Below are 10098 nucleotides of genomic sequence, written 5' to 3'. Positions count from 1 at the left end.
TGTTCTACATTTCCTTCTACATAGTCTAGATATTAACACATGCACACAGACAAAAATATGCATGTGCTGCAAACACACACACACAGAATTACATAATTGACTAAATACACTTGTAAACGAATGCAGACACACTTGTAAACACACACACATTTGTAAACACACACACACATACACAAACAGGGCCCAGGGAGGAGAGCGGATAGTGGGATGAATTCTGGGAGCAAAGGAATGCAGAGCAGCGGTCGGTGACAAGATACCACGAGGAGTAAGATTATCAGAATCAGAATCAGAATCAGAATCAGAAAGGGATTTATTCGCCATGAAAGTTTGCACAGACAAGGAATTTGCTTTGGCAGGAAGGTGCATACAATAAACATATACCTAAAATTTAAATATGTGGACTAACTATACTAAGGGTACATAAACTAGCAGTACTAAGTGGGATAAATATAAGTTGCCGTAAATTACAATATAAAAATACAAAAATACAAATATTACAAAAAATACAAATGTACAAGATACCATGTTGTGGTGCAGTGCAAAAGCAGTGTGTTTTAAGCAATAAGTCATTTGAGTCAGTGTGGTCCCTTGGCCTTGTTGAAGAGGCCAACAGCGGAAGGGAAGAAACTGTTTTTGTGGCGTGAGGTATTGGTCCTGATAGACCGCAGCCTTCTGCCGGAGGGGAGTGACTGAAACAGGGAGTGTCCAGGGTGGGAGGAGTCGGCCACAATCTTCCTCGCTCGCCTCAGGGTCCTCGAGGTGTGCAGGTCCTCGAGGGTAGGCAGATTGCAGCCAATCACCTTCTCAGCAGTACGGATGATACGCTGCAGTCTGCTCTTGTCCTTGGCAGTGGCAGCAGCGTACCAGACGGTGATGGAGGAGGTGAGGATGGACTCAATGATGGCTGAGTAGAAGTGCACCATCATTGTCTTTGGCAGGTTGAACTTCTTCAGCTGCCGAAGGAAGTACATCCTCTGTTGTGCTTTCTTGATGAGGGAGCTGATGTTCAGTTCCCACTTGAGGTCCTGGGAGAGGATAGTGCCCAGGAAGCGGAAGGACTCCACAGTGTTGACTGGGGAGTCACACAGGGTGATGGGGGTGAGTGGGGCTGTGTTCCTCCTGAAGTCCACAACCATCTCCACTGTCTTAAGAGCATTGAGCTCTAAGTTGTTCTGGCTGCACCAGGTCACCAGGTGACCTGGTGCAGCCAGAGGGTATTCCCCTCTCTCTCTCTCTCTCTCTCTCTCTCTCTCTCTCTCTCTCTCTCTCTCTCTCTCTCTCTCTCTCTCTCTCTCTCTCTCTCTCTCTCTCTCTCTCTTTCTCTCTCCCTCTATATCCATCTCTCTCTCTCTCCCTCTCTCTCTTTCCAACTATCTAACTCCATCCTTCCCTCTCTCTCTTTCTCCCTCCCTTCACTCCCTCTCTCCCCCTCCTTCTCTCTCTCTCTCTCTCTCCAACTATCTATCTCCCTATTTCCCTCTCTCTCTTTCTCCCTTCCTCTCTCTCTCTCTCTCTCTCTCTCTCTGTGTCTCTCTCTCTCTCTCTCTCTCTTCCCTATCTCTCTCTGTCTCCAGGCTGTACAGTAGGAGGATCAGGTCTTGAGGGTGTGTGTGATCACAGCCGGCCACAGCAGAGGCCAGCCAGCCCACAGCAGAGCCCAGCCAGGGCACAGCAGAGCCCAGGCAGGGCACAGCCGGTCACAGCAGAGCCCAGCCGGTCACAGCAGAGCCTAGTCAGGGCAGTTGCAGGCGGAGGTATGGAGTTAGATTAGTTTCATAATTCAAACAAACAAACGTAACAGGATTCACAAATGTATTTCATGATTCACAAATAAATGTAACGCGATTCACAAATAAATGACCCCATTACATTTGTTTGCAACGTGACAAACACGAGTTACAAATCAGAGAACATGACTTACAAATCGGAGAACACAAGTTACAAATCGGAAAACACGAGTTACAAATCGGAGAACACGAGTTACTAATCGGAGAACACGAGTTACAAATCGGAGAACACGAGTTACAAATCGGAGAACACGAGTTACAAATCGGAGAACACGAGTTACAAATCCCTGCATTTGTGTGTCCTGACGCGCTTAGATTCACAAATGCATTTTTTTCAAAAAGATATTCTCTGCAGTTTATCAGATTGTCTCTTCAAATTTTAGCCAATCACATTAATGTGTCTATGTGGACTTCAACAATCTGCCATAATAACGGACACAATGTCTCCTTCAGATCACGAGCAATGTCGTCTGGTAGCATGTAGGTGAAATATTGCTTGTTAATCTTATTAATTCGATTATCATACATGATTGAATATTCTTGAGAATGGCAGGATCTATGTTTAGTAATTTTAAGTGTTTCCTAGGCTAACGTTTAGCAAGCTAGCTGTGATTGGCTAAAATTGGAAGATACATCTGATAGGCTGCAGAGAATATCTTTTAGAAAAAATGCATTTGTAAATCTAAGCGCGTCAGGAAAGCGTCTAAGCGCGTCCACACACAGAAATGCAGGGATTAGTAACTCATGTTCTCCGATTAGTAACTTGTGTTCTCCGATTAGTAACTCGTGTTCTCCGATTTTTAACTTGTGTTCTCCGATTTGTAACTCGTGTTCTCCGATTAGTAACTCGTGTTCTCCGATTAGTAACTTGTGTTCTCCAATTTGTAACTCGTGTTCTCCGATTTGTAACTCGTGTTCTCCGATTTGTAACTCGTGCTTGTCAGGTTGCAAACAAATGTAATGGGGTCATTTATTTGTGAATCGCGCTACATTTGTGAATCACGAAATACATTTGTGAATCGCGTTACATGTATTTGTGAATCATGAAATACATTTGTGAATCGTGTTACGTTTGTTTGTGAATTATGAAACTAATCTAACTCCAACTGTGTGGGGAGGACACTTCCTGTTTCCTGACCATGGGAGATGCTCCTGGTGTACATACACCACACTTCCTGTTTCCTGACCATGGGAGATGCTCCTGGTGTACATACACCACACTTCCTGTTTCCTGACCATGGGAGATGCTCCTGGTGTACATACACCACACTTCCTGTTTCCTGACCATGGGAGATGCTCCTGGTGTACATACACCACACTTCCTGTTTCCTGACCATGGGAGATGCTCCTGGTGTACATACACCACACTTCCTGTTTCCTGACCATGGGAGATGCTCCTGGTGTACATACACCACACACCAGGAGGAATCAAGTCCCAATGCATACGTTCATGTTCTTTTTTTTCCAGTGTTCAAAGGGGAAATAAATCACACACATTCACTTACACGTTCACACACACACATACACACACACAGCGTTCTCTGACAGTCTTTGCTTGTAGTCTTTACTAATAGTTTAAAAGGAAGATCTTTACTTGGAGGTCTCTACTGTTGGTCTCTACTAATTGTCTCCACTGAGGGTCTGTACTATTTGTTTCTATCTGGTTCTGCGTATCATTGACACCCTAACAGATTTATGGCTTGTTGATGTGACGACACAAACTTTCAGTCTGTAATGGACTTGTCTTTGGTGTTAGCTGACGGTGAGGTTGTAAACCATTTTAAAGTTCTCCATCTCTCTCTCTCCCCCCCCCCCCCCCTCTCTCTCTCGCTCTCTCTCTATCTCTTTATCTCTCTCTCCCCCCTCTCTCCCTCTCTATCTCTATCTCTCTCACTTTCTCTCTCCTTCACTCTGCCCCTCTCTCTCAACGGCTTGGTGTGTCGTGGCATGTTTTGACCTGTCTGGTGTGGATGCAGGTCTTCAGCTTGGTGGCCACCCTGAACACAGTTTCCTAAACAACTTCCTCAGGGAACAAGTTTTGTTTTATAACAGTGAGACTGAAACCGAGTAGCCCAGCTCTGAACAGCCCTGTGGCTGCCCTGCTGTCTGGAGAAGACATTAGGCAGTTGGACATGAGTGTGTGTGTGTGTGTGTGGGGGGGATGTGTGTGTTTGTGTGTGTGTGTGTGTGTATGTGTAATTCCACGTTCCACGTTCACAACACATTTTGAGGCTTGAGGTTGTAATGATTTAAAATTCCTCAGTGTCCACCACAACCACCATTTTAAAAGCATTTCCCACGCCAGTCCTCCATTTTGTTTTATATTCATGCACACTATTTTTTTTACCAGCAAACCAAGAGCTTGGCAAACCTAGACACAGTGTGTTCCAGTCATGCTCAGAGCAGCTTCCACTGTTCTCATGGATACACTCCAGTGTTCTAGAAAACACTGATGTGCTCTAGAACATTCCGTTATGTTCCAGAACATACTTGTGCATTCCAGAACGCACTCATACATTCCAGATCAGAGTGTTTTCACAGACTGGATCACAGAGTGGTTTGCTAACCTGACTGTCTCAGGACTGCAAACCGCCACAAAGGCCTGTTTTTCACCAACGGAAAGTTTTCACCAAACATCTTGGCACACAAACTACCACAACTTCATAACATTTGCACCCGGCGCTCCAGAGAGAAAGCCTAAAACGTCATTAAGGACATCAGCATTCCTCCCATATTCTGTTTTCACTGTTTCTATCCGCTAAACGTCACCGGAGCATCCGATCACACACTGCTCGACTCAGTGACAGTGTCTGTCCACAGGGCAGTCAGGGTGATAAACCGAGAGGAGAGAGGAGAGAGAGAGGAGAGAGGAGAGAGAAGGGATGAGATGCTGCTTTACAGAGCTGGAATTTTTTAATTAAGTGGTGTGTTTCAGGTTTCAGTCCTGGTGTCTACTGAGGCCAGGAGGGCTCAGGAGGAGAGGAGGAGCAGAGCGGGAGGATGAGGAGACGAAGAGGAGGAAAAAGAGGAGGAGGAGGAGCTGGAGGATGAGCAAGGCAAAGACAAAGCCTGCATTCTGTCTGTTTCTGAGTTCACTTGGGGAGTGCTTGGGGAGGGGTGGAGGGGGAGGTGGGGAGGGGGTTGGTGGGGATGGGTGAGGAGTGGCAGGGGATGTGTGGAGGGGTGAGGAGTGGAGGGGGTGGAGGGGGAGGTGTAAGACACCGGAGATGAGTGTGTTCAGGTTCATAGCCCTGGGCAAAGCAGGTTAGTAGCAGGTAGATGGTGGGGGTAGGGAGGGAGGGAGATTGTACTCTGGTTACCAGACCGAGGCTGAGCTGGAAGATGAAGTGAGAGGGAGCGGGGGGGCGGGGGACAGAGGGGGGTCATGGGTCAAATCAGCTTCCTCCCCAGGCTTGGGTAAACAGGGGGCAGGGAGGGGGGGGGGGGGTCAATGCCGACTTCAAAGCCTTTCAGTCTTCAAGGTATCCATTTCTCAACTGCCATTCTAGTGAAAGGTTATTATTTATTTTGTTTGTTTGTTTTCAGGTTTGTTTGTTTTTGGTTTGGTTTCAGGGTGCCACAGCATGAAGGAGAAGACCTTGAATTTCCAATGCCTATCAAAAATGTACAAGTTCGTATCTTTTTATCACGGGTTGAAAACATTGCGAACACACCCACAGCAGAAACCTCTCTGTGTCTCTCAGGCCACTGATACGTATCAAGATTGAGCAACACTCCTTCAGTCAGATCAACATTCCATCCTCGGAGAGAGACAGAATCACCTTTAAACACACAGCAAACGGTGACTGATGACTCATTGGGCCACAAACCTAATCCATCAGAATGAGCATAATCCTGCTAATCTCCATGGTGATGAGGGAGAAACCCCTGGACGAGGCCTGGGAGACCCCGTCTGGCTGTGATGTCATCGCTTCCTGTTTCCTGGCTGGTGCTCGGCTTTAAGTGGTTTCCAATATGTGAGGAGATCAAAAGCCACACTCTCACCAGAGCAGCAGTAATCACCTCTACTGCTGGGGGCAGGGGGCTGTGTGTGTGTGTGTGTGTGTGTGTGTGCGTGTGGTCGTTTGAAGGTGTGCGTGTCAGTGTGTGGATGCGTGTGTGTCTGCATGTATGTGCATGTGTGTGTTTGTGGTTGCATGTGTGTGTGTGTGTGTGTACGTGTGTATGTGCATGTTCATGTGTGTGTGTTGTGTGCTGTGGATATGCAAAGGGTTTCTGGCATTTCCAAAGATAGCCAGGCTGACATTTCTATTGACTTTGATGTTGATAATCCCTCACAAGTTCCCGAAAGCCAACTGATATGTTGTGTGTGAGTTGTGTGTGTGTGTGTGTGAGTGTGTGTGTGTGTGAGTTGTGTGTGTGTGTGTGTGAGTGTGTGTGTGTGTGTGTGTTGGCTAGGGGCATCCTTTCTTCCTCAGCATGTGGTTGAACACACTCATAGAGCGTGGCCTTGGTTATGTAGCTACCAGGACGATTATTAGGTGAGGTCCAAATTGTAGCAGATTCTTGTCAGTGATATTTAACCTACCAGACATTATAGTTATAAAGTAATTTACGTAACTGTAAATAGATAAGGATACACACTGTATATAAAGTGTATATAAGCACAGTTACAGGGTATCATACAATATGTGTAACTGGTTTCGAAATGCTTATTTAACGTGCTATGATGAGCTTTCTAACAGAACAGATCACAGTTCCACGTGTGTGTGTGTGTGTGTGTGTGTGTGTGTGTGTGTGTGTGTGTGTGTGTGTGTGTGTGTGTGTGTGAGCGTGTGTGAGTGTGCGTATGAGCGTGTGTGTGTGTGTGCGTATGTGTGTGTGTGTGTGTGATGGATCTACTGTCAGTGACATCTTGCCCCTCCAGTGTTGTCATGTTTGATCTGGTCAGCCGTCACGGCTGTGACGTCCTGTTGTTGGAGGGAAGGAGAGGTGAAGAGATGAAAGGATGGAGGTCTGAAAGGATGGAGGGATGAAAGGATGGAGGTATGAAAGGATGGAGGGATGGAAGGATGGAGGGATGGGGTCAGCAGTAGGACAGAAGGCCTGAGGGAGAATGTAGTCATGCCATGTTTGGAAGTTTCATAAATTCTCTACATTTAGAGGGGAATGAATCCATCTCAGATGACTGATAATAGTTCAACTAAAGAAGCTCTCTGTCAATTGTTAGTCTAACACAGTCTTACAGCAAAGTAATTATTCATTCAGTAGATGAAATCATTATGAAAGAGATATGCCTCACATTAATATGATTTCCCTCTCTCTCTCTCTCTCTCTCTCTCTCTCTCTCTCTCTCTCTCTCTCTCTCTCTCTCTCTCTCTCTCTCTCTCTCTCTCTCCCTCTCACTCTCTCCCTCACTCTCTCCTTCGCTCTCTCTCTCTCCCTCGCTCTCTCTCTCCAGTCAATAACAAGCCCTTCTATATGGAACCATTCAATAACAAGCCCTTCTATATGGAACCATTCAATAACAAGCCCTTCTATATGGAACCATTCAATAACAAGCCCTTCTATATGGAACTATAAACCATGAATATAACTAGAGAGGGTACAATTTCTGGGGAAATTGTAGGGTGTGCTTGCTTGCGTCGGTTGCACAGGGGTCCGTTTTTGAATGAAATTTTTACAACTGATTTATGTATATTTTATATGAAAATGCATACTTATTATTTATAAAGATTAAATAGAATTAAAGGCATTTTTTTTTGCTGCTCATTTACAACTGAAAATACGAGTGAAGTGTAGAATGAAATAGATGTCTTCTCATTTCCCCTGCAAGAGGCAGCCTCATCGTTGAATCAAAACGAATAAATTTGGCAGACCGGTGTAAAAATTGACCTAATCTCTATGACTTAAACGTCATTTTAAGTTTTTCCCTTCTCGTGATATTTTCAGGCATGTAGCCTACTCATTGCATTCATTCATTAATAAAGAACCCCCTTTGAAGATTATTCTAAGACGTTACCCGGCAGTAGAAGATGGAATCGCGATTCAGACAGTCCCATCTGCTAACTGAAAATATGCCCCCCAAAACGTAAATAAGCTTGACATTTATTTAGTGGAAAATCGCTCATTCATAAAAAGCTCACTGGTAGCGATCATTGTCAGTAACAACGCAAAATGCGATATAGCCCTGTGTGGAGAAGCTGCCCCGGTAAATTGTACTACTACGGTACAGTACTAGTAGACTACTGCTGTGTTCGTCTTGGTAGCGATTGCGTTGGTTGAATTGGATTTAACGTTCCGTTGTACAGTTTAGGCTGAAATTAATTATTTTCATGAACAGATTGGCAACGTTTAGGCTGTGGCAATGAAGTTCAGGTTAGTAGTTAGATAGACTTTTGATTAAGTAAGGGGAGTGCAGAACATGTTCTGTCGCCGTTTGACTTCCTACAGCTGTGTAGATGTTTTTGTAGTGTCTCGCGTAGGCTACAGCATTGCAGTGAGCAACACTGGTTTGAAACCACAGGTAATGATAATTTCACCCACAAATCGTTTACTTGTAATGTAATGTCATAATAAATCCTACAACAAAAATGTATTTGTGAGGAATGTTTATTTTAAAGATTGAAAACAGATGCATCATAGACCACTGTAGTATGTGTTGCCCGGGCAACAGAGGCTAATGTCATGATGCTAATGCTTCAGTGAAATAGTAGACTACCGTTTCCAAAAGTAGATGTGGGCCTACTTCCTTAATAATATCAGCTAATATTGTACATTACATTTCATAATTGTGTTTCACATCACAAAGTAAAATGAGTAAATAGTTATCACCCTGGCCTCTTTGCTTGTGGCGTTCCTGCAGCTGCCTTGCAGTAAAGCTATAGTTAGCCTAGCTATCCCCCAAGTTAACAGATGTGAAACGAATGTTCTGCTACAGGTAGTCACGCGTGTTTTCGTGACGTTAGTGACGTTAGTAACGTCAGTGACTGTGGCTAGCAAATTAGCCACCGTTAGCTTCACTTTTCACCACAAAAACGCAATTTCTACTTAAACCATGCAACGGAACGTAAATAAAAATACAACCAACGCAATCGCTACCAAGACGAACCTTTTGACACCGCCGTTGTGTATGTAGTCCAAATATTGACTGATCCTTAGGGGGGCGAAAATAAATAAATATATATGTGAGAGAACAAAGGTTGTGCTCTCGCCGAAGGCTTGAGCACACCCAATAATAAACCATTCTATGTAGAGCCTTGTCTGCAGGGAGACAACAATCTCCCGCCTCCTGTAAATGCTGGTTGAGCCGCAGGCTCCATGGGGTAGTGGTTACAGCACTGTACACGAGCATTAGCCAGGCCAGACAACCTGCCAGCCGGGGGAATGACAGGACTCACACCTACACACCTACACACACTACAGTACTGCCCCAGAATTACCTTCAGACAGAAGCCTAGCTGCTGCTAGTCTCTACCTGTCACACACACACACACCTCTTAGCTTCCTGTGTCTGAGTGGACAGGTGTTCTCTCTCCTCTCAGTGTTCCGGTGGAGAGCGTGTCTCTAATGGAGATGGATGAGGCTCACACTGACAGGATGACAGTCTCTCCCCTGTCACATGATACGTCTCTCTCCCCTCCCCTCCACCCCTCTAACTCTCCGCTCGGGGGCATTCCATTCTTTGCTTCCTGCCTCCTTCCTCTCTTCCTCTCTTCCTCTCCGCTCCTCTCCTCCCTACCTGACTTCTCCTATGTCAGAAAGAGGGAGAGAGAGAGAGAGAGAGAGAGAGAGAGGGGGGGAGAGAGAGAGAGAGAGATAGATAGATAGATAGATAGATAGATAGAGAGGGGGAAAGAGAGGGGGGGAGAGAGAGCAAGAAAGAAAGGGAACAGAAAGAGAGCGAGCCAGAAAGAGAAAAGAGAGAAAGACAGATTGATAGAGAGAGATAGACAGAGAGAGAGAGAGAGACTGATGTAGTGAGTGCCTGACGCACACAGCACAGTGATTTCTCATCCCATTCAGTCAGATTCTGTCCCTCAGACAGACAGCTCTTAGAGAAGCAGTGTCTTCAGACTGAAGGGGTAATGGCACTTGAAATGCTGCTGCCATCTGAAGTCTCCTGACAGTCCTCTGTGTCGGTTGGTGTGTGTGTGTGTGTGTGTGTGGGTGTAGTATTCTACATGTGTGAGTGTGTGCGTAGTCCTGTGTATGTGTGTGTGTGCATAGTCCTCTGTATGTGTGTGTGTGTGTGTGCATAGTCCTCTGGGTGTGTGTGTGTGTGTGTGTGTGCGTAGTCCTCTGCGTGTTCTCTACATGGAGAGGGGGGGGAGATAGAGCAGAGCTGTCT

The sequence above is a fragment of the Osmerus mordax genome, unplaced genomic scaffold (assembly GCF_038355195.1).
Source record: "Osmerus mordax isolate fOsmMor3 unplaced genomic scaffold, fOsmMor3.pri Scaffold_54, whole genome shotgun sequence".
NCBI lineage: Eukaryota > Metazoa > Chordata > Actinopteri > Osmeriformes > Osmeridae > Osmerus > Osmerus mordax.
This window is presented reverse-complemented; position numbering follows the sequence as displayed.